The sequence below is a fragment of the Temnothorax nylanderi genome, unplaced genomic scaffold (assembly GCF_030848795.1).
Source record: "Temnothorax nylanderi isolate EJ_2023f unplaced genomic scaffold, tnyl_v1.0 TNYL_tig0137_pilon, whole genome shotgun sequence".
In the NCBI taxonomy this organism is placed as follows: Eukaryota; Metazoa; Arthropoda; class Insecta; order Hymenoptera; family Formicidae; genus Temnothorax; species Temnothorax nylanderi.
This window is the reverse complement of record NW_027249199.1, coordinates 375,592-399,040: the sequence shown is the minus strand read 5'-3', so window position 1 is coordinate 399,040 and position 23,449 is coordinate 375,592. Positions and strand designations below refer to the sequence as shown.

The 23,449-nt window shown below is 37.3% G+C and overlaps 1 protein-coding gene across 1 annotated transcript in view; it reads right to left on the bottom strand.

Moving 5' to 3' along the window:
• Positions 1–20,225, bottom strand: part of LOC139777074 (uncharacterized) — a 60,714-nt gene extending 40,489 nt beyond the window's left edge. Inside the window, exon 1 of the mRNA XM_071714272.1 lies at positions 20,207–20,225. The gene's annotated coding sequence lies outside the window, so the exon portion shown is untranslated. The remainder of the gene's footprint in view (positions 1–20,206) is intronic.
• Between the last annotated feature and the right edge of the window lie 3,224 nt (positions 20,226–23,449).

Genomic DNA, 23,449 nt, shown 5'->3' with positions numbered 1-23,449 from the left:
GCGGAATTTATATTCGATGCGGAGCCAGGGGCCGTGCATCATCGGCTTAAGTCAACGAGGCGATCGCAAACACAAGCCGACTAGCACAGCGCGCTTTGAGTCTATGCACGCGTGCGTACATACGTAGTTACATCTGTGTGTATTTATGTGAGTGCATGCGATGCAGATGCTTGAAATGCCTGTCGAGGGTGTGTGAATTGCGAATCGCGAACAGAATCGTCCTTCATACGAGTCAATTTTTAGAAGCTGCTAGCAGCAATTAAACGTTTTCTTTTTGTCATATTTATTGATCTTTGTGGAACTTTGCGTATATACGTAACCATTATAAATGGGGAGAGCGAAAGAGAAAGAGAGAGATTTTTATGCAGCCGTTCATTTACGATATGCAAAAGGTTGTAATGTGAAAAAAATGCGGCAGAACTTGAATTAATATTACGGGGAAAAATGTGAAAAATGTTGTCGCAGGAAATTTAAATTCATTAACAATTCATTATCCTAATTATACCGGATAGATAATGCACTGTCGAGCTTTTGCTAAAATAAAGTGAAGCTCTCTCTCTCTCTCTCTCTCTCTCTCTCTCTCTCTCTCTCGTCTTATCTTTTATTAGAAACGACATTTTTCACACACATTTCTCGTAAATGGACGAACTTACCCGTCCATAAAAAGTTAAACGAAATTTTTTTAGTGAAACTTGGATCGTAAAGTGTATATATACCTAAAATATATATGTAGAATTTGATAGCAGTTGCTGAGTGTATAGGGTGTTCAAGACTTTCATTGTATCATCTTTCAGATAGAAAAAGAAGTATATGTATATAGCAACTTGTACAGTTAAATATTAAATACTTTAAATGAATTAAATGCGTAATGTGACGTCGTTTTTAAATAATTTTCACTAAACTTCACTATAGAGATTTAATCCTTAACAACGTGTAGAATTTCACAAACTGCAGAGCTTGAATATTGCCTTTTAGCTCTCGTTGCGAGAATGTTTTAACAATATTAATAATAAGTTTAATAATTTTTTTCCCGTTTACTTTGTAGAAATTTGAAATAACCAATAAAAGCATTAACATTATTTTCGAAAAACACAAAATATCTCCTTATCAATGCGATCTTTTCCACGTCAATAGTTAAGAGTTAACGAAAGATATAGTAGATATTCACCATTAAAACATAAATTGTTAACAAATAATAGTTATATCGTTAAAAAATTGTAAAAAAATCAAGCTCGAAGTAAATGAATGGACGTATATATACGGTTAGTAAATGTAATCAGGGACACCCAGCATGCGCAGGGGTATGTATTAAATACATATAACGCGCCAGACCACACGTGGCCTTTTCTACTCGCCGTACTCGCTCTCGAGAGTCTCGCGTGTCACAGTCTCATGTACCGCGTATTATTGTATTGTGTAGCCAGTGGAAAACCTTATGGAAGCTCCATGGGAATCGGCCAAATGCTTTCCACTTCGAACACCGCGTTCCACAAAGGAATAATACCTCGCGCGGCAACGGTAAAAGGTCGACTCCGTTAATTTTCCTTCCCTACATAAAAAGTGCAGTAATTTCTGTGGAAATATTCTACGAGACGAAAAAAAAAAACATATCTCGGACGAACGTCGACGGCGCACTTTGTAATCCGCCACTCTCACAGTAACATTTCGCGGTTTGTGTTGGAGCGTGTTATATAATTATGTCGTTCCGCATTAACATTAACACGTTGAATAAAAAATTCTCTAATATCCTAGCAAATCCATGAGATACTATGAACTGCGATGAACTGCGTAATTTTATTTAACGCTTTTAAATGTTTAAACATTACTGCTTAAATTAGTTTGTTTCTAATGTCTCCTCTTTTTGTGTAATTTATATATATTTTATATTTCTATACAACATTACATTTCATGTTTTTATTAATGTAAAACAATATGAGATTTCATATAAAATAAAATTCGAGATAAGTCCAATAATTTATTTCATAGCTAAATGCTTTGGAAATTATTTAATTAATATTGTTTTTATTTTATAACCTGTTTCTGCAATTTTCTTATAACATAAGTTAAACGATTATTAAGATAATTTATTTACGCAAAAGATGGTTAAGATTTAATCCTACTTTTTTAAAACTGTTAATTGATCGTTTGGAACTAACTTGCTCCATTGATGTTCTTGTGTTCCTGTCGAATTGTCGATACCATCAAAGTATTATGAGCGCATCTAGTCTAAGCAAGTCAACGAGCCGATCTGGTCGCAGCGTGAAACGAGCCAATCGCATGTCCGGCGCATTCTCTCGAAGCATTGCTGAATAGGTTGCTTGACTCACGTGCACTATATTGTGTTGAATTACGCAAGAAAAAACCCTCGTGAGAATGGAGTTCAATCGCGTATTCTTAATTGTCTTCGTTTTCTTCGGCACGCGACGCCGATGAGAATCTAACGTTTCCACAGGAGAATCAAACTTATCGCCCCATATTTCGCGTTGCGCATCGAAACGAATTACTTCGCCTTTCTGCATTTTGCAAGAAATTTATAATCGATTAAGTTAACTGCATTGTCAAAGTGAGCACGATATGATTAATAGCGATACGATTAACATTTTTCAGTTGATGAATATTGGTTTAATATACTCAAGATAATATCATTAAATAACGATGACTATTAATTTTATTGGTGCGTAAATATCGAAGTGTCACATACAGTTCACTATTATACGATTATTCCGATTGACCCTAATGCTCGTTTATTAATCTGCAAATAACATTCTGCGAGGACCAATTGTTACGAATCACTGGTCATTTTAATTTAGCGGGAATAAACAAATGTCATATAAATTTATATATATAAAATTACGTATGTACTTGTTAAATTTTGCAGGAAAAAGATATTACATATGTATACATCCTCGTTCAAATATCTCGAAAAATGTAAAATTGAAGGAGAGAAGAGACTTGGTAATATCACTTCGCAGTGTTTGCATCAATTATTCTTTCATTAATAAAGTTAATAGAAAAATTGCTACCAATGTATACCGAGATTGTTCCTTTAATAAATTTCGTGACGAAGTAAGTAATTCGCTCGACAATTCTCAAAATTGCTGCGAGTCATTTAGAAACAATCTATTTTGTTAATTCAAAAACTTTTGTTTGATAATAAGCGCATGAGTATCGGGTCTTTATTGCATCGATGATTATGATTGCATGGAGTGAGATCGATAAATAACCCTTATCTCTAATGAGAAACGGACGAGAGAGCTGAACTTTCATTCTTAACGATGTACTTCAAACAGTTGGCTATTACTTCCGCTCTTCTATATTCAGAATAAACTTACTTCATTTAATTTTACACGGATAATGGAATATTTCCACAATTGTGCAACTAAATTTTGGAGGCTCAAAGGAAAAATGTAAATTTGCGAAGATGTATTACGCATCTCGCGCTGTATTTCGACCTCGTCGACCGTATTTCGCATCCATCAATTTTCAGTCTATCATTTACAAATTACAGAACGCCGGTCATTCATTTATGCACAGTCAACTTTTTGAAATTATTAAAATAAATCCAGAAATTGTGTATTCTTTCGTCTTTAAGTAAACGTACATCATGATCGCGTAATAAAGATCTTCTTAATCAGGCTCATATGATGTTTAAAAGTGTGTAAATTGATACACACATGATAATTATATAACAAGTAATAAAGAAGAAAAATTCATGTTTATAGATCTGATATATCTAAATTTAATTTTATACAGGCACAAAATGAACTTTTTCTGCATGCTCACGATATCTTCTCGAATTAATAAACTCTATTATTGTATACTATTGTATGTCGTTGTACGCCACATGCGTGGCGACGTCGATTTTCTTCCCTTCCTCCTTCTCTCGAATCGAAAACACCGGTAGCGTCGCGACACCATTTGCCGAGTCTCACCGTTCGCGTTTGTGTGTTCGGACTTTTTTAGGATCGCATAATTGAATTTCACCGGGAAAGTCCGAGCCCGGGGTTCGCTATCAATGATATACGACGAATGCAGTCGTTTCCTCCCACCTTTCCTGCCACCCTTGTCCGCTCCCGCTCCTCCCTTCCCGCCTCACGCGAACCAGGGTCTCGACGCAGGAGCCTATTTTCCGTCGCCATTGTTTAGTCGGTTACACGGCCTCGCGAGACTTTCCTTTTTTCCCTCGCTTGTCCGTGTCCCTACCCGCCTTTTTGTTAAGCCACCTCCACCCTCCTAACTATTGCTTCCTCTTTCGTCGGCTTGTGCTCCCCCGTCGTCGTCGTCGTCGTTGTGTCGTTACATCTCGTCTGCATCTCTCCCTCTTATTTTGTTCGCTCTACACACCGTCTACATCATGCATCGCGATATTCGCATGCTGTTTTATTGGCTTAACGCCAACTTCCTTCCCGTTTATCCCTCAAATAGAGCGACACGAACCACCCCCGGCCTTCTCGCAGTTTTGGGCGCTATCCTTGACTTTTCCGCACGAAGGCGTATAAATTGTAAAAACAAGTACGAATAACCGCTTGGATTTCCACTAGGTTAAACCTGTAATAGCCGACTAAAGATGTATAACAATGTAATAACAATGTAATGCTGTTATTCTGTGACGCGAAAACAATTTATTTATTACACGAATTTATTCTGAAAAAACTTAGAAACATGGTATTTTTAAATATAAATTTTTACGGATAAGAGAGAGAGAGAGAGAGAGAGAGAGAGAGAGATGTGTATATTACTGTAAATGTCTTTTTGTTTAAGTAAATTTTAATTTTGTTTTAATTTTACATCATCTAATTGTATTGTAAAATTTAGGGCTATTTCTCGTTTAAAAATACTCATATAAAACTTAGATTTTACAATGGTTTTGTAATTATTTGATATAAATTTTAAGTTCCATGATAAATATTCGTATTAAATTATGCGTAATATTAATATATAATTTCAATTTAATATCATATTAAAAATTAAAATTACATGTAATATTCAGCTGTCCGTCGTATCAAAAACCGTGCAAGTCACGTGAATTAATCCAATTGACGTGATTGTTAGCGAAATAAATTAATTAATCTCGGTCAGAGTAGTTGCGGTGCATACAATGTAGCCACAAATTCACGTACACGCACTAAAATTTACGCGATAAAATACTTTCATCAGTTTAGTGTCTACCTGTGTTTAACAAAATTTTGATTGGATGCCAACATTTTTTTCAACAATATTTCGATATTAATATTTAGATAACTGATCCCCAAATTAAAATCCAAATTGAAATCGAATTTTTTATGAAAATATTAGCAGAACAATGGTTTTTTTTTGTTACATATAGAAGATTAAATCACAACAAACCCCCTGTATTTTAATTGATTGAGTACAATTTTACAACTATGGTTTGAAAAGTCATCGATACCTGCATTGGAAAAAAAAACAGTTTTCGAATTACTGAAAGATTTTTACGTCAATCATATCCTGTCATATTTACGGACACCCTGTAGGCGCACGCGTTGTGTTTACAGATTTCCGGACGTTTGAGATTTTCGCGGAAAGCCGTGGTTTTTCGATGAATCACCCGGCGTATTTATTCGCCAATTAAACGCCCATGCAATCTGCATATTTATTTTGCACGGCCACGACAGCTAGCCCGAATCGCGAGGTCAGATCCATGAAAGTGACAACAAAACGTTATAAATCCGATGAATTCAAATCGCGGTAATTGCGCGATGAGTGTGCTTGAGGCTCGTTTCCAAATAAAAAAAAAGGATTACTCTCGACGCATTGTTATCAACAAGTTAACTAACACCCTGCTACACCCTGCTTGGCTGACTGTCATAGCGCGAACAGTACGAAAACGTAGCGTCGCGTCGTAAAGATAAATAAACCGACTATTAAATCAAACGGACGTGTGCGTGCGCATTCGGAATTGCCATTTACGAGGTAAAGTCGACTTACTTACAAATTAAAGTTCGTATCTCCGACAGAGCTGAAGAACATGAGATTTTGTTAAAAAGCTCCCTCGGCGATGTACTTTTTTAATTCTGAAAAGTTGAATTGCCGTGGCGTATCCATTAAATCTGGTTTATTATTAATATCGGTCTATTTTTAATTTTATAATTAGAATTTTAGTTACAATGTTTTTAATAATTAATAAAATATTAAAGATAAAATTATACAAGGTTAAAATAAAAATTATATTACATACAAAAATACATTATAATTAGACGTATCTGTACAACAAATTTTATAATTTCTGTCTCATGATACTTTAGTTCATCTTTTTTAATATTAAAAGCCATATAATTAATCTAGTTAACTTGATAAATTTTCGGCAGACCTTTTAGCAAATTTGTACATCTTTCTGTAAAATAATATTAAAAGATATTTTTAATGTTCTTCATATTTTATATGACAATAATGTTTGGTATTTAAAAGAATTAAATTTTCATTTACTTTCCACTTTTAGAGACACAATTTTATGGGATAATGCAATGTATCATAGTGTGTGTGTAGAACGTTGCAAATTATATTGCGTTACTTTTTGGGCTCGCATTTACCTTAAAGAACTCGTAATTTTACCACCGCGAAACCACGCAACATCGTTTATGTGATCATGAATACGATAAATACTTCCTTGCACGCTGCCCGATACTTTTATGTGTCGCCCATTTAACGACGTGTTTACGATGTAGTATGAATTAATGCGAAAATGCGAGATCGGCATTAGTCGCATTTCACTATTACGGACATTTGACAGATAAACCATCTCTGCTATTCAAAATTACGACAGAATGGGTTTTATTATTTCAAATACGCTACTAAAAGGAGGAAATTAGGATAATTACAGCTATAATGTTGCGATTAAAAAGCGTTTCTAACTAACATAAAGTCAAAACCGAATAAACCACTACTGAACAATATAAAGTCTAAAGAATACAGCAAATACTTAACCAAGATATATATATAACGTATCTTAATCCCGCGCTCGATGAAAATACCAAAAATAGGAAAACTAAAATATTTAATCTATATCGATATTTACTTATTAAAGTATAAATTATCTTAATTTATATAAATATGTTATTAAACTATACATTATTATCCTATTTTATATATAAAACATGATATAAATTATTAAGTATTTCTTCTTATAGAGAGATTAAAAGCGCTAATTTCTCTTCATTTTATTTAAAGAACCGTTTACTTCTTCATCTACGCTAATTCTCTTCTTTATCGGATGGATTCTATCACGTTATACGTCACAGCTTGCCAAAGGCTGGACTAAGAGATAGCATTTTAATTCGCGAGATGTTTCCTAACTTTGCGGGGTGGGTTTGTTCAGTAATCTCTTAATCTAGTGTTACGCCCGACGTTAAAGAACGAAAAGAAGCAATATAAAGATCTTTAGATAAACCCGTGCCCGTTCCGCGAGGTCATTAAACGCCGACGATAAAGACCTTAAAACCGTTTCCGTTTCTCTCGCTCGCTCTGCCCATCCTTATTCTCCCTTTCTACAACATATTCCAATGTCCTAAGTACACTTCCCATTTAGGTATATGTTACACGTGCGTCACACCGCTGCGTGGGCAGCCCCTGAGTATGTGCCGCTCAGATATTTACCGTATAATAAATTGTGACGAAAAGATCGTGCGGAGGTGGATTTTTACCGCAAAAAAAAGATCAATATGGTCGGTTCCTTAGTCATAGGCATGACAAACCACCGAGAAATTTCGGAGTACAAGGTAGGCGTAAACGGTCCCTCTCGTCGTCCATTTCTCTCTGCGGACATAAACGTGAGAAAAGAGTTTTTCAAATCTAAGGATAAGTGAAATTTATAGCGCACTAACATACAGGCTCAGAGCTCCGTTCTTTCGACTTACGACAGTTTCGTTTGTACTGATATTGGAAACGGTATGGTGGCCGTTTGCTACGATATTTTATCCGTAGTGCTATATTAGGAGCGGGATAGTACGCTCTCGCGAAGAGAGAGGAAGAGAGAGAGAGAGAGAGAGAGAGAGAGAGAGAGAGAGAGAGAGAGAGAGAGAGAGAGAGAGAGAAAGGAAACATCATCACGAATCTCTAACCGCGTTACTAACCAACCAGTTCGCGCTGAATTGCACGGGCATAATTCTGCGGCCGCGAAACGGTCGAACTTGCGCGGCGCGAGATTAATATTAAGAAAAACAATGCCGCGTTCATGCATCACACAACCGAGGCAATATAAATTTAAACTTCGCACGGAATCCCGCGGGTAGCGGTGAATCGGAGATCGCGTAAAACGGTGATCAAGCGCGGTCGATCCTTTCCCTTATTCGATACGATACAATTTAGTTTTAACCGATTCGGCAATGAGCGCGATAAAGACGCAAATGCGTATCAGGAAAAATCTGCAAATTGGTATGAATCGACAATAAATTTAATGCAATCCCCGCGAAGCGAAACAGCGATATATAAACGGCTCTTTTAGGAAGAGGTATAACGCGCGCTTGAAATATCGGCGAGTAACTATCGGCTCTTTAAAACGGCGTACATCTCGCGCACCTCCCCTTCGCGCGATATATCTTTATATTAAAATATAGTGCGTGGTTTATTACCGAGACCGATGTAATATCCTTATCCTCGGCGCGGAGCGTATTCGTTACCACCAAGGTGCGTTTCGTATTACCTTACACGTATGTGCACGCGCTCGTATATACAATATAAGTCGACACCGGATATTATTCAATTTGCTGCTGCAGAAAGAATATGCACCTCGCGGAAAAGGTAAAGAGCGTAACGAATGCTCGAGATATCGGCCGTTGGCTCTCAAACATTCGTTACGCGAGAAACCTCCGAGAGAAGCCTCCGACATTCTTTATTCGCAACGACTTTATTTGTATGTTTTACGCCGTATTTATGTTGCGGAATTTCTCTCTCTCTCTTTCCGTTTCTCGCTTGTAGAGAAAGGTCCATTTTCCACCGCTGCGACACGACCGTCTATGGTCGACGCGCTGGCGAGATATGAATTTTTAAATTCTAATCGCGAAGCGGCGCAAAACCGCGAGTTTGAACCCCGAATTAACGCGGTCTCGTCACGGCATCGCTGTGCCGTTGATGGGACAAGTGATTGTCGATTTGCATGATTATCTCATGTATGAGCAATCCGATTTAACCGCGGCGAGGAGAGCTAAAATAAATCGGCAAAAACATTTAATGAAAGGCGGTATCTGTGAAACCCTGCATGCGAAAAAAAATTAATTTTTATCTCAAATTAATTGAGTTAAATTAAATTAACTAAACGGTGATTGAATAGTAATTAATAACTACTAAGTGATAATTGCGCAATACGAGTGGAATCAATATTTCAAATATATTTCCCACACAATTTGAAAATTAACTTCAAAATTAATATAACTAATATTAATAATCACGTAATGATACAAAATAGCTTCCTATTAATTACTTTGCGTGGTCAAGTTGCGCTGTAATATACAATAACAATGATATTAACGCTAACAATTTGCGAAAGACGACATTCGAATCCTGTTCGATTTCATTGAGCAAATATGGAACTTCGCAAATAAACTAATAAACCAAAGAGGGATGAAAAAGATATTTGTGTTTCCGAGACACCGGATACGTGAGGCCGTCTTCGGAAAACAATAACGTTATTTACGCCTCTTGAAGAATAGGCGAACGTCACTTGCGATAGCGCGGCCCTCGGGTACAGAAATAGGAATACATATGTTTGCGGGTCGCGGTGAAATATGCTTGGGAGCGCGCGCCGAGTAGAAACGGCCGGCGCGCTGGTCAGACGCGGGCGGTCCGTATCGTCGGGACGTGCGCGGGACGGGAAATACCGCGGACGTGAGGACATCGCGCCTCTCTTAATGTACGAGCACGTACCTATCTACTAAGGGAAGAGGGAGAATGGGGGAAACGGTATATATCGCTCTTTCGTCCCTCCACCGTCCTTTCTCGAGAACGCGGTCCTTAAACGAACGCAACGAGAAGTACCGGGTCATGAGCCAGGCTTCTCCCGCAATGAACGAGCGGCATGCTTCGTCGAGACAATTCGCGGCCGCGTACAACGGCGAAAAGATTTCAAAGACACGGTACGGAGAAAGTGCGCCCGTTACCATTCCCGAGACGTGGAGTACGCACTTTCCTCGTAATCGCCCGAATGACGTCGTTTCCTCGCGCGAGCCGGGAACGTCACGTTTTATTCGACGGAGCTCTCGCCGGTACGTGAGCGCTCCTATAAGCATTTGTCGCCCGCGATGATTATTCGATGATTTATCGATTGCTAAATGTAGGGGCATCCTAAACCGATTTTCGTATCTTGCGTTATCGAGAAATAATCTTTTTCTGATGCTATAAACAATTCCTTTTTAACTTTTCGTACGTTATTATTTTCTATACTCGTATATGAATCCAACATGAAAGAACGAAATCAAACCTAGATATTTTTAAGAATTTGCAAACTCCAGAAATTCAAAAATTGAAATCCAAGTTTCGAAAGCTCGATGAGTTTAGAGCGGAAATCGCGAAATAGGTAGGTATAACAAACTTGAAAGCGGCGAAGTCGACTAACGTCGCGCGAAATCTTGATAAAAAATGGATATAATTTGTTTCACGTCGCATTCCTCGACGATGGAGGCGAATTCTTCGTCAGGATCACGTCGATGATATGGCGAGTGTCGGTGATCAGCGTCCGAATTTGATCGAAGCAGCAAAAGCTCATCAGCCGTTTTGCTTTGTGACGCGAGAGAAAAGGGTCCTGCCTTTCTTCTCAACCGTTCCGTCGAGGATATTTCGATCCTCGCTTCTTCCCGGTCCGTAAATTCGCCACCTGCCATAAACTTCAGCTATCAAATTTGTGACCAAAGTCAAGCGTGGGATACGGCAAAACATGGATATAGTAAATCTATTTTTTATTATTATACATAAATATTTAAATAAACATACCTAAATAAATATATCTGAATAAATACACCTAACAAATAAATATACCCTATAACAAGATTTGGATAAACTTCTCTCTCTAAAAATTTTTAAGAGTTTAAAAATATTTGATTATTTATGATTTAACGATTATCAGGAGAACAAACAGGAGAAAGTATCTAACATGGTCTGGTTATATACACATCGTTTGTGAAAATGGCACATTAAAGGTTCACAGAGTATTTCTTAGAAACGCCGTTTCAGACGCGGTATTGAACATTTTATATCCAATCCACAATAACTACCCGAATTGTGCGATAATTTCCAATATTGGACGCGACTGGTCCATAAAACGAAAATCTTTTCGCGCAATATCACGATTGTTTTCTCCAATTCCGCAGAATGGTGCGAAAAACAATGCACTAATTTTAGAGTTTCGCGTAATTTTATTGAATCGTGCAATATCGTCGTTGTAAACTTTGCTAAGCACAATTAAATTCAAACAAATTAAAGAATCTCTCAAACGAAAGAAAAATGATAGTGAATTAAAAATATTCTGCGTGTTCATTTACGGTTATTTCCGCTAAATTTTTATCCGTCGGAAGTAAGAACGTCATTCGAAAACATTTTTCAAGTCGCCGCTTGCCAATTATTAATTTACAACCAAATGGACTTATTGATTTTTCAAAATGTTGGAAAAAAACGCGTTGATTTCACCGACCATCGGCGACGCATCGCGGCGCAATGCTCGCAAGCAAACTCGAGGCAATTAATTAATCAGGCAATTTAAATGCGCGTACTTTACTGTAACGCAGCCTCGATGCATACTTGTTGCGTTCCCCATTGTATGTCGACGGCATTGTATCCGTCGACTGGAAAATATTGATTTAATGCAGCTTCTGCGTGGCCGAGCCGATGAACGTCATTAGCTGCCTTCACGCGACGAAAAATCGCAAGATATTAATTTTAAAGTCATTATACATGCCTGTCAAATAGAATAAACAGGAATAAATCCGCTTTGCACAAAACATGAAACCATTTATTTCTACAGCTTCCATAAAAATCCATCTAGATAGATATAGGTATAATTGAATTAAATACCCGAATATCCTTTTGTTTCGATTATTTTTACGTTATTTTTACCAATTGAATACCAGGAATAGTAAAAGGCTCTCCGCCATTTCAAGTACTATGAGATAATTTGAATGTCATGCTTAGCCATTTAATTGGAGATTAGTACGTCGGTATTTGACTGCGTATAGAGAATAAATGAGAATTTATTATTACATTACATTACATTACTGGCATGAATACTATGAGAATATAATTCTAGCATTGCGCGATTATCACACATAATCGTGAATAAATTACGGAGGATCGAATAATGAAATTTAATTTAAATTATCTCTTTCTTTTTCTTCGTTATATATCAGTAATTTGAATCTAAAATAATGCTTTTTGACAAGTTTCTGTATTTATCTCTTTTTATTTTCTGTATAAATTAGTACGATCGTATTTACAAATCGCATTTATTACTGTCTCTTTATTTCATAATCCAATTTCCACGAATGCATTACAGTTTACACAATTAAAGGTCACAGATTGTTATTGATCATTCATTCTCCGCAAAACCACTGGATTTGCATAACGGATTTATAGAGAAATAATATACGCGCCAGAATTGGCGCACATCATCTGGAAGCGCATAGACTGTCCTGGATCTGATCCTGCGTACAATATCGCGACGTCAATTAATTAAAATTAAAATTTCACGCATGTCGCGGCCGGAGATTTTGGCGGTATAAAATTCTAATTTCAATTATTCAAAATTGCCCGTCACCCATTGCCAGGTTCGTTGAAAGACGTCGTTGTGCTCCCTTTTGAATGTGTCTTTAGAGACACTCTCTCTTAATATTTAGTTATATTTAATATTTAATATTTTAACTCGAAGTGGGTAAAAAAAGTACATTTTTCTTAAAACGCGAAAACGAAAAGAATAACGAAAATACAGAAGAAATATTATAATATTTAAATGTAATAAATATTTAAGTATTATAACTATATTATATACAATTGAAGGAAAATGTTTAATGTCAATCATAATAATAAATTTCTGCGAGCGAGAAGAAATTAAATATAAATTTAAGTAATTAATATTTAATATTCTTATTAAATCAATCACAGAAAGATGTTCCTCCAAGAGTATTATGAGCGAAATTTATTTTAAATTTACAGCGATTAAAACGATAATCCTGCTTTATCTCTCTATTTCGACAATACGACATATACTTTCTTTCAACTAACTCGATCAGGTCGACGTGCCAGACGAAGCTTCATTATTCATCTTCAACTTCGGGCTAATCTTAGCCGATTCATTTCCCATCCGCGCGACATGACGGAAAAGAGCGTTTTCGCGCCTGGGCCAACCGCAAATATAGCCCAATGTAATTTTCGCGCTGGCCTCGATTTCAATCCGTCCGCCACGCGCGAATTTGGTCGGCGAACGTCATTGCAACGTACGTCGTCAAAACGACGGATCATCGAGCGGGCAAGTGGATTATTTCAAGGCGAGTTCAACGCGAGATCGGCTGTGATGCAAGTGATATTGAAGCGTCGAAGCTACGAAATTTCCTGCGGAATATACACAACAAATATACACAACAAATAATCCGTGCGATTTATTATCAGGCTGTGATTACCTGCAGTTGTATATATATTATACTTTCCTTATTCCGAAAAACTGTTTGTGGAAATGCTTAATGTAAAACATTAGCTATCCTGTTACGACATCTTTTTTATAATTATGTAAAACAAATTAAAAATTTTAGTATCAAGTGTCAAAATGCAACAACAAATCTATGTGAATATAAAGACTTTACTTCCAAAACAGCTTAAGCTGTTTTAACAGCTATTTGTTTAGAGATATACGATATCATATCTGTGTAATGATGTAATTTATTTACGCTATAATTTACGCCACAAAAAAACACGTAGAGATCAAATCAATCGCCATCGTAAAAAGGGGGCAATAATATAAAATTTAATAACTTTGAGTTACAATCAGATTCGCGTATAATATATCACGCTTGTCTCACACACACGCACAATCATTATAATTAAAATATTTTAAGGTTGTTTATCATTTACATCTATTCCGTTTGAATACCGCACGATCGAAATTCTATTCACGTAAACTTGGCGAAATTCGTTTATCGCGAGCGAACATCGTAGACAGATCTCGTTCAAACCGCTTAAAAGCGCATGGAGAATATGAATAGTTTTTAAAGGAATAACCCCGATACGCGCGTCTGTCTCTCATCACTGTCAGACGCACGTTCGGAGTTCGGAGTTCGGAATTCGAAGGAACGCGTATCGTGACGGCCTTTGAAGTGGAGAACGGGAAGGAGGCGGATCGAGGGAGAGAAGACGAAAGGACGCGAGAGAGCGCGAGAGACGCCCGACGTCTGCATCTCAATGGCGCGTCTCGTCTCCTCTTAGACGGGACTCCGAGACGGATGCACATGGAAACCGCGATGCAACGTCCGCTTCCCTGTGTGTATGTGCGCGCGTCGACGATGCATTTGTACGCAGCGTGTAAATACGCCGTCGCGCGCTTGTAAACAGCATATTTTCTGACTCACTAGCGCAGACGTAACACGATGCGCATACTTAGAATTCAGTATAGCACGCGCGCCTCTCGCTCCTGTTGTCACCCGTCTCCGTCCCGGGTCCCGGGCTTCGTGCAGGCCGCCCTTTCGATCTCCGATCGACTCGATGCATCCGTATGACGTATCGAGTTACAATGCGCCCGAGTATTCGGACGTTACTTTCGCGAGAATGTATCGCGTTTCTGGAATGGCAAGAATATAGCTCGAAATGGATGTTTGCCCGTCCTCAGAGAATCAAATTTAATCAATTTCTCTGGCGGAAGGTAACGTAAAGCACGATTTAGAAGAAGCTATGCATTGAAAATATAAAGAACGGTTATAAAGGAACTGGAATTGTCACAGTCGATGGCAATTGTTAACAAGAATTCTTGTAATTCTGTAAATTTCAGAGTTGCAGCTATACTTTAAATTAAGATACTGCTATAAAATAAAATTTTTATTTAATATTAAATAGAAAATATATAAGACATTACGAATTTAAGTATATAAAATAAAATAGAATTGAATAAAAGAAAATTCCTAGACAATCTAGACATTCAATTACTTTCATTTCAAAACTATTATTAACGTGGAAATAAACGACGATCTTTTCTAAACGTCAAGAATAAAAAGAAAAGTGCAATTTTAAATTGTAGATTTATATCTTATATATGAAAAAGAATCGCATATGAAATCATTTTTATTCCGAGACGTATCTTTGTATTTTTGGTTACTGCAAGATTAATCATGCTTGAGAGTCCAACACATTATAAAAAATTACAAGTACATCATATCACGCGTCATAAATTACGAATACCAAACACGCTGTAGCAATAAGAGTAACTCGCAAATATGTTGTGGCAAATAGCGTAGCAGAGCTTGGCCCGCTGAGAATTGCTGACGTTTAAATATATTATTTGACGCGTGACGTAGAACGCTCGCACTCTCTATGCGTCTTCCTTGGTGTATCCGGCAGAATAGAATTTTATATGGCGAGGAAAGCAGGCGAAGACGACTGCGCGAGAGTGCGATATCGTGCAGATGAAAATAGCACGGCAACGGCATATTGCGTACTTCCAAGAAAACGTCTTGCTCGTAGAGCGGCCGAAAATGCATCCAATTACTCGTCTTGCACACATACTCTCGGAAAAATACCGTCTGCGTTATTAACCTCTGATTGCGCGTTGAACGATCATTATTTCCCGATCTCGTCGAATGATATTGCATGCTTCTATTTGTTGCACACATAATGTGCGGGAAATAATTTGACGGACAATACAGCTGGAAAATGGGTACTTCTTCGAGAAAAAGTAAATTAAAATTGAAGACTAAAGTTCTTTATATATCTGTCTATTAAGTCATGTCTATTAAGTCAGTGTCTATTAAGTCAGATTCAGGCTAGGTAAGAGAGTATGAACAAACGCGAATGAACAACATTCTTTAATAAGTAATCGCAATACCGTTCGCACTCGTCGACTTATTCACGCGATGATTTCATACGTTCAGCATTAATTTTAAAATAATCAGTATTTTAATTAATAAGCTACAAACGTCGAATCAATTATTTTAAAGGACGTCGAATTTTGTTAAATTTTCAATAATCGTATCGTCGATCAATTACGCCGATAATTTACCGGAAAATAGCGAAAAAAATGCACTGATATTGTCACGCAAAATATCATCGCAGACTTCCACATTCTGGGACAAGGGTGTCGAAAAAGAGAGAGGTCGATGTCGAAAACTCGGAGAAAAGTCCTTATTTATTTGCAGACGAGAGGCAACGCGCGAGGATCAGACGACATGCGAGGAATTTCGAATAGAGAACAACCGTAAGCCCGCATCCGGGCCAAACTTTGACCCGCACGCAGGCATGTAGACACACGCGTGTACGCTAGCTCGGAAGTAAAACTTGAGCAAAGTAACACATTTACAATTGTAACTTTATAATCCGGAATTTTAACAAATAAAATAACACGTTGGAGCTTTAAAAAAGATACTAGATCTGTCGGAATAATGCGTGCATTAGGACAGCAGGCGGTTCTTCAATCTTGCTAATTTACTGTTTTTCGAATTTACATGCTTTCGATGTTATCAATTTGAGTAATTTCTACTTTCGCGTCGAACCAATAGGTCGTGTTTAACTTCACCCTGCCACTTGCCTCGCCTTTACGTTTCTCAGTACCACACGCGTACTCAGCATTCATAAAAAGGGAACCACATTCGTGTCTACCGAACGATCGTACGGCACTGCGCGGCAGCATGCGTTCGCAAACGGGTTTCGAGCGTATGTATGCACGACTGCCTTTGTGTTAGCGAGACGCGAGGCGTATACGCCGGATCAAAGGGAGTTTCCCCCGCGACTTTGCAATTCGTACCTTGCTCGTACTTTACTGCCGCGACCGGGGGCCGCGAGCCGAAGATCCTCTCAAAGGAGGCCGCTACTTGAGCCTTCGCCGCGTTCGTAATCTCCCGGTACTCTCTTTTTGGGATAGGCAGAGATAAAGAGAAACGCTTCGAAAATATAGTTTCTCGATATGCGTGCTCTCTCTCCCTCTCTCTCCCTCTCTTCTTCTCTATGACCGGAAATACGTCTCGACGGCGCAAACAGCGAACTTTCGTCGCCGCAGGCTGTACAGAGTCCTTTTCCTTCTGTCTGTTACTTTCTGTCTGTCGCGGATCGATGGCCAGTAATCGTAAAATACTTTTCACTCGAATGAAATTAGCGAAACAATGTATTTGCATAACGATGTATTTTTAATACTAAACTGTGAATTTTTATGTTAAATTTTTTAATAAAATGATATAACAAATAAACACAGAGAAATATTATAAAAGATTTAAAAGTACGTTGTATAGGCTAAAAAAAAAGAAAAAAAATAAAATATGTTATCAGTGATAAAAGAAGAAAATTATAATTTTGGAGAACATATACAATAATAACAATTTTAATCTGCATGTATTCGTCAGTATTATGTGTATAGAAAAACAGTGGAAAATGTCATTTACAAAAATTTACCTGGCCAATTCGAAAAAATTGTAAATAACAATTATACTTCTCATACAAGGTATGCAAATTTGAATAGATGGGAAAATTTCAACGTCCCGCATACATATTTAATTTTCATGTACATAATATCACGTATAAACTTGTTATTTATCGTTACACGTTTTATATGGTAGTCATGAATAACTTGTTACCGTGTACCGCGCGTACGGATTATTTACGCTTTTCTATTCACAACGTGGATACGTTATACCCAATCTTTCCTCGTTTTATAAAAAGCTTCGGTCAATCCTTTTTATTCGCGCATTCGTGAGTATTAAACGCGGGCAAAGTTAAACGAGTCGGCGCTTTCTTTCATTCCGCGTTAATTGCCGCGTTGATTATCGCGTAGGATCGTTGTAATTCTACGTTCCTTGAAGCACAGAGCGCGCTATTAGCTCGCGACGATCGTCTGATCACGGCGATGAGTATCTACTCTGCATCTCTAATGCTTTGAGCTGGCGGGCCGACTAAAGCCGCACGCTTCCACTGCGTGCGTGGTACTAAATCGCTGATAACCAGCTTACGGCCAGGCTGCAGTGCATATTCTAAAGAGAATGTATGATGGCTGAGTGAATATAATCGCGTGCACTTACTATCAATTAGATGTGCATTAGGCGAACCCAACAGCCTACGCTTATTTTTCAACGCAAGGATGAAAAATAAGCGATGTTGATTAAACGGTACACAAATCAAGGAAGACATATACGTGATATATATCGCACATTACAATAGCCACAGTTGTGCCTTTGAAGAATTTCTACTTTGTTATCTTTAATAAGGTTAAATAATATGTTTTTAATGTGTGATTAAGGTCTCAATTTATATTTACGACAATTAATCCGATATTCTCCTGATCGAACTCTCGGATGTGCGAGTCGGTATTATCGGAAACAATACATTGCTAAGAGTGATCAAGCCGCATTATGGAATATGGATAATTAATGATAAAATTAATATTAAATATTGCGTATACATTCGCAGCCATTCATTAAGGTCAAATTCATTCGTATCTGTATTGATATTTCAGTTCTCTTTCAGAAATAAATAATGACAATATATCACAAGCAGAATTAATTATACTTTCGTAATAGGACGGGCGCAATAATAAAAATTACGTCTCGTATCGTTGGCGAAATACAATCGACGTAATTACGTATTAAACAAAAGGTAAGGCAAAATTTCGCGTACGCGAAACCCGACTAATTAGACGTTCAAAAATCCACGTCCGCGATGCGAAATTTATTTACAACGTTGCCGAAAGGTATACGCGACTTTAAATCAGAACGTAAATATGTAAATACGATAAATTATTCGGGTAGAGGATGGCACGAAGAGAGAGAGAGAGAGAGAGAGAGAGAGTGGTACGAATGAAGAGCAAACCAATTTGGCGCGCGTGTCTGTCGTCATATTTTTAGTGACCCATTATAGTGTCACGTACCGATGTTTACCAGGTACATTAATGTCCGTAGAAATTTGCATGAACAAACCTAAGGACAGTGAAAAATTTTTTGAAACAATGTCGTAAACGTTTAAACTAGACGAATATGTACATCTTTTTAACTAATGACTCAAAAGAAGAAATTAAATATTTGTAATTTGTACCATGTCAATATTTTCATAGAGTATATTTATTTATTTTATTTTATTCGAAATGTTTAATTTTGACGTGACGGCATCACAAATTTTGTTAAAGCCTTCCTTATAATTATCCATGAAAAAGATTGTGCCGAAAGATTTTTTTAACTCAAAAAAAGATTTCTCTTTAAATTCATATAACGTGGAAGGTAAGTATTTATATCGATACACGGCTTAGAGAATAGAGCCTCTATTGAAACGTGGAAGAAATGCGCCGCGACAGTTCTGAGACGCTGTTTATGTGTGTATGTATTGTCTCGGGATAGATATATTAAAGTCTAAATTAAGGTGTGACACAAAACCGCCCTTATACCTGCATATTTACAAGATCGAAGTGTCCGCGTTCATTTACATGCTCTGCGTGAGCTGATCGAATTTTATGAAAGTTTCAGCACGGGGCAACCCTATACGCGCATAAAGCTAGCTGTCGGATACCTTCTGTTGTAATATGCGCGCTGTAGGGCCTCGATACCTGATATTAAAAGTGCTTCGGCGAACCATCCCACATTTAAAGCAGCACGATGTCGCGCGAACTTCGATGCAAAGAAGTCCCATAAAGTTCGCGCACCATCACGCGCTTTTACAGACGACAACGGTTCTCCCTTTTCTTCTTCTTTTTTTCTCTTTTTTTAAAGTTTATTATTTGCGAACTTTGTCTCTCGGTTCTTCTTCGTGCTTACGATATTACGCGACGATCGCGAAACTGTGTATCCGCCGCGTAACGCTACTTTTATGAGCTACAAGAAATATCACGACTTCGGAATGAGACTCGAAAATGTATCTCGTATTTTGCGATTGTAGGTACTTCTAAATAAATGACATTAAGATTTGATTACAGCGAGCAATTGTTAATGCAGAATAATTATACACTGACAAGACTAAAATCCCATCTATCCAACTAAAGTACATTAAATGATAGCATCAATTGCGTTTCTGTGGAACTCATAATCCTTTCGGTACTTACCGATACCACACGCAACAGCGCCAGCGGAGTAATTATGTTGTGACTGCATTAATCTGTAAATTATAAACACAGGTTCTAAATTATAGCACCTAAAATAATTTTAATATTCCAAAAATAATTTTAATATTTCAAAAAATAATTATCCGCATCTTCCTACTCGGATGTTTTATTCATTTATATTTTAAATATTTGTATAAGATGATTATTTATCAAATACCTATTTAATAAATGACCATATATATATATATATATATATATACATACAGGGTGTTTCGTAAAAGCCGTAATAACGCTTAAAAGCAGATGCCTGAGATTATTTTGAGATGAAAATCTTCATCAAAATCAAAATATCGAGACAATAATAGTTATTATTTATTTATTAATTTTATTTTTATCTTAAAATAATCTTAGAAATATACCTTTAAACGTTGTTATTTACAGTCTTAAACCCTGTGTATAACAGTCGCAAAAGAATTTTCTTACATATAAACTTTTATAACATTTTATAAATAAAAATTATCTAGTTTTTATTTCAATTGTCTCACTGTACAGGAATAAACAATTCCGCAAGTATACACATAAATAATAAATTATTCATTCTGCTGCTTTGCTGTTACCTGGTGCCTCTCCCAGCCCATCTCTTCTTCCTCTCTCTCTCTCAGATTCTCTCATTATATTCTCAGTTCTCACAACACACTCCCTCACTTATTCACTCGAGAAACCGCAGTTAATTACAATCGTGTGTGAATTAATCGTCAGAGTACGACGATTGCGCAACGCTTTGCGGCGCTTCTCTTAAAATTAATTAAGATACCCGATAAACCGCCACACGCTGTGGTGAAAGACTCAAGAACTGGATCGTACAATAAAGGGGAGGATTGTAAGGGTCGTCATATGATTCTGCCCATGTGTCTTTCACAACAAGCGAACAATCTGTTCTATTTTGGGTACATTAGCTTCTCCTTTCGAATAAACCGTCCAGGTACTGAATCCACTCATCTACATCAAAATCATACCCATGGAAGAATATCATCGTCAAACGCACCATCGGCAAAAAAAATTATCGCTGAAAATTATATGCCGTATGCCAATTCATCACTGCCATGAAATATATTAATGTCAAATAAACGCTGAATTCTATTTCTAGCATTTAAAATTAATTTTCATGAATTACTATTGTTTCATTTGATGATCTCGTTAGCTCCTAAAATAATTATTAATTATTAATTATTAATTGTTAATAATTAGTAATTATTAATTTAGCTCGATTAAGCGATTGTTTAAAAAATCGAATAAATTTAATAAAAATATTTTAATCCGAATTTGGTGAATATGCTGCAAATTTATTGGTATGATTTTTAATAATATTTTTTATTTTTAATAATATTTTTTATTTAATATGAATTTCAGAATATGCGTAATATGGTATAATTGTCAGAAGAGTATGTAATTTCAGAATATACTATATATAAACATAACTTTTGATAACAGATTTATAATCTATATTATCTATAATAATAGAAAAGATATCTCTTATGTGAGACACTCAGTCATGTGTGACATGTGATATATGAATGGCAGTTACATTTTTTCCTTGATTCCTGAAATATATGACGCAAAGGATGTGTCTCTTGCGTTGGGAATATAACTACTTCAGCTCCTGTCGGAAGTTTTGTGGAGCGACGTAAACTTGTGGCGTGCGCGAGACAGATGTGAGAGAGAGAGAGAGAGAGAGAGCGGCGCGACAGATATCTCCCGAGGACAGCAGATATCAAATGAATATGACGACGATGTGCGGCACGTTGTCGTGTTGCCATTTCCGAAAGGACATTGGCAAAGGATATTGCGATGCGTTGAAGATGTTTCTAACCGGGCTGATCTCGAAACCCCGGTGGAACATTAACGACGCGCGGCCACGATGCACCTTTCGCAGGATAAACGTTGCCGGTGGAATTGTCGGGCGCAAACACACGCTTGTATAAACAGAATGAGTATTTCGATCTACCGCCGCTGCCACGCCGCGAACGTTAAGCCATTATCAGAACGAGAATGAGACAAGAGAAAGAGCAAAAGTGTTTCAAGAGACTGCGCGCCGCGTTTCTGTAAACATCGTTCTAGTGTAAATTCTGGAGCAATATTGCGTTTCAAAAACTGTAATCTTTTAAATTACACGAATGAATATATTTGTCGCAATTAATTCTCGCGTTTTTATTGTCATGAAAAAAAGTATTCGTTATTTAGCATCCAAAAATTGTATTAGTGCGTATTTATTGTAATTTCAATTTTTAATTTTTTCATCTTATTACTTTCAAATTCACGAATTAAAATTTCGCAAACGTCTTTAGCGAGAACTCTTTGCGGGAGAGAGCCTTAAAAGTCTATCAATTACACTGAAATTCTGAGGACAGAATATTAACTTGAAGCAAACGGTGCATTATACCGGCATCTAAATTGCTCATCCTGTCTGTGACACGTAATCGCCGGAAGTCGCCACTTAGAGATAAGATCCCAATCTCTATCCTTGAACGCGGTAGCCGCCTAGTCGATCTATCGATTGATATCAAACGGCCCGTCAAGGGCGACCGCGCGATGACGACGACAGCGACGCGGAGCGACGGCGACGGACCAGTCGTTTTCTCGATAATGAACCTTTATTTAAAATATCGAGGTCGCCACTTCAGAGGTGAGTCGACAGGCAGAACAAAGCCGCGGCAAGCCGCTGAAATAGTTCGATCGACCTGAGGATATCGGCGATATCGAAAAAGGGTGTCCCCTAGTTCCCGATGTTGCTCGTTTTGGAGAGACGTTAGGAACATACGAAAATCGATAACGTGCTCCCGAAACGTCGAACAACATCGCGATAATAAACGCGGGGCAAATGCGATCGGATGAGCGGAAGAAATTACGTTGGTCGATCGAATTGTTTCCAGGAGAAATTAACAAACGTTTTTTTTTTCTTTTTAAATTATTAACGATGAAAACTCTAAAGCGAGTAATTCGCACCAGTAAAAGGATTGTGAGATCTATTTGCTTGCGAGAATTAATTTAGAATTAATTTACTTTATGGTGATACGAAGCATAAAATATCTCGTGCTGTTTCACCGATATCATCTAGAATAAACCCGTAGCTAATTGGTTTTTAGCCCAGTATACAGGATATTCAAAACAAGAGTTTGATAGTATTCACCAAAATAATGAAAAAACTTCTAACAAACGTGAGTCCAAAAATCTACGGAGTTACAA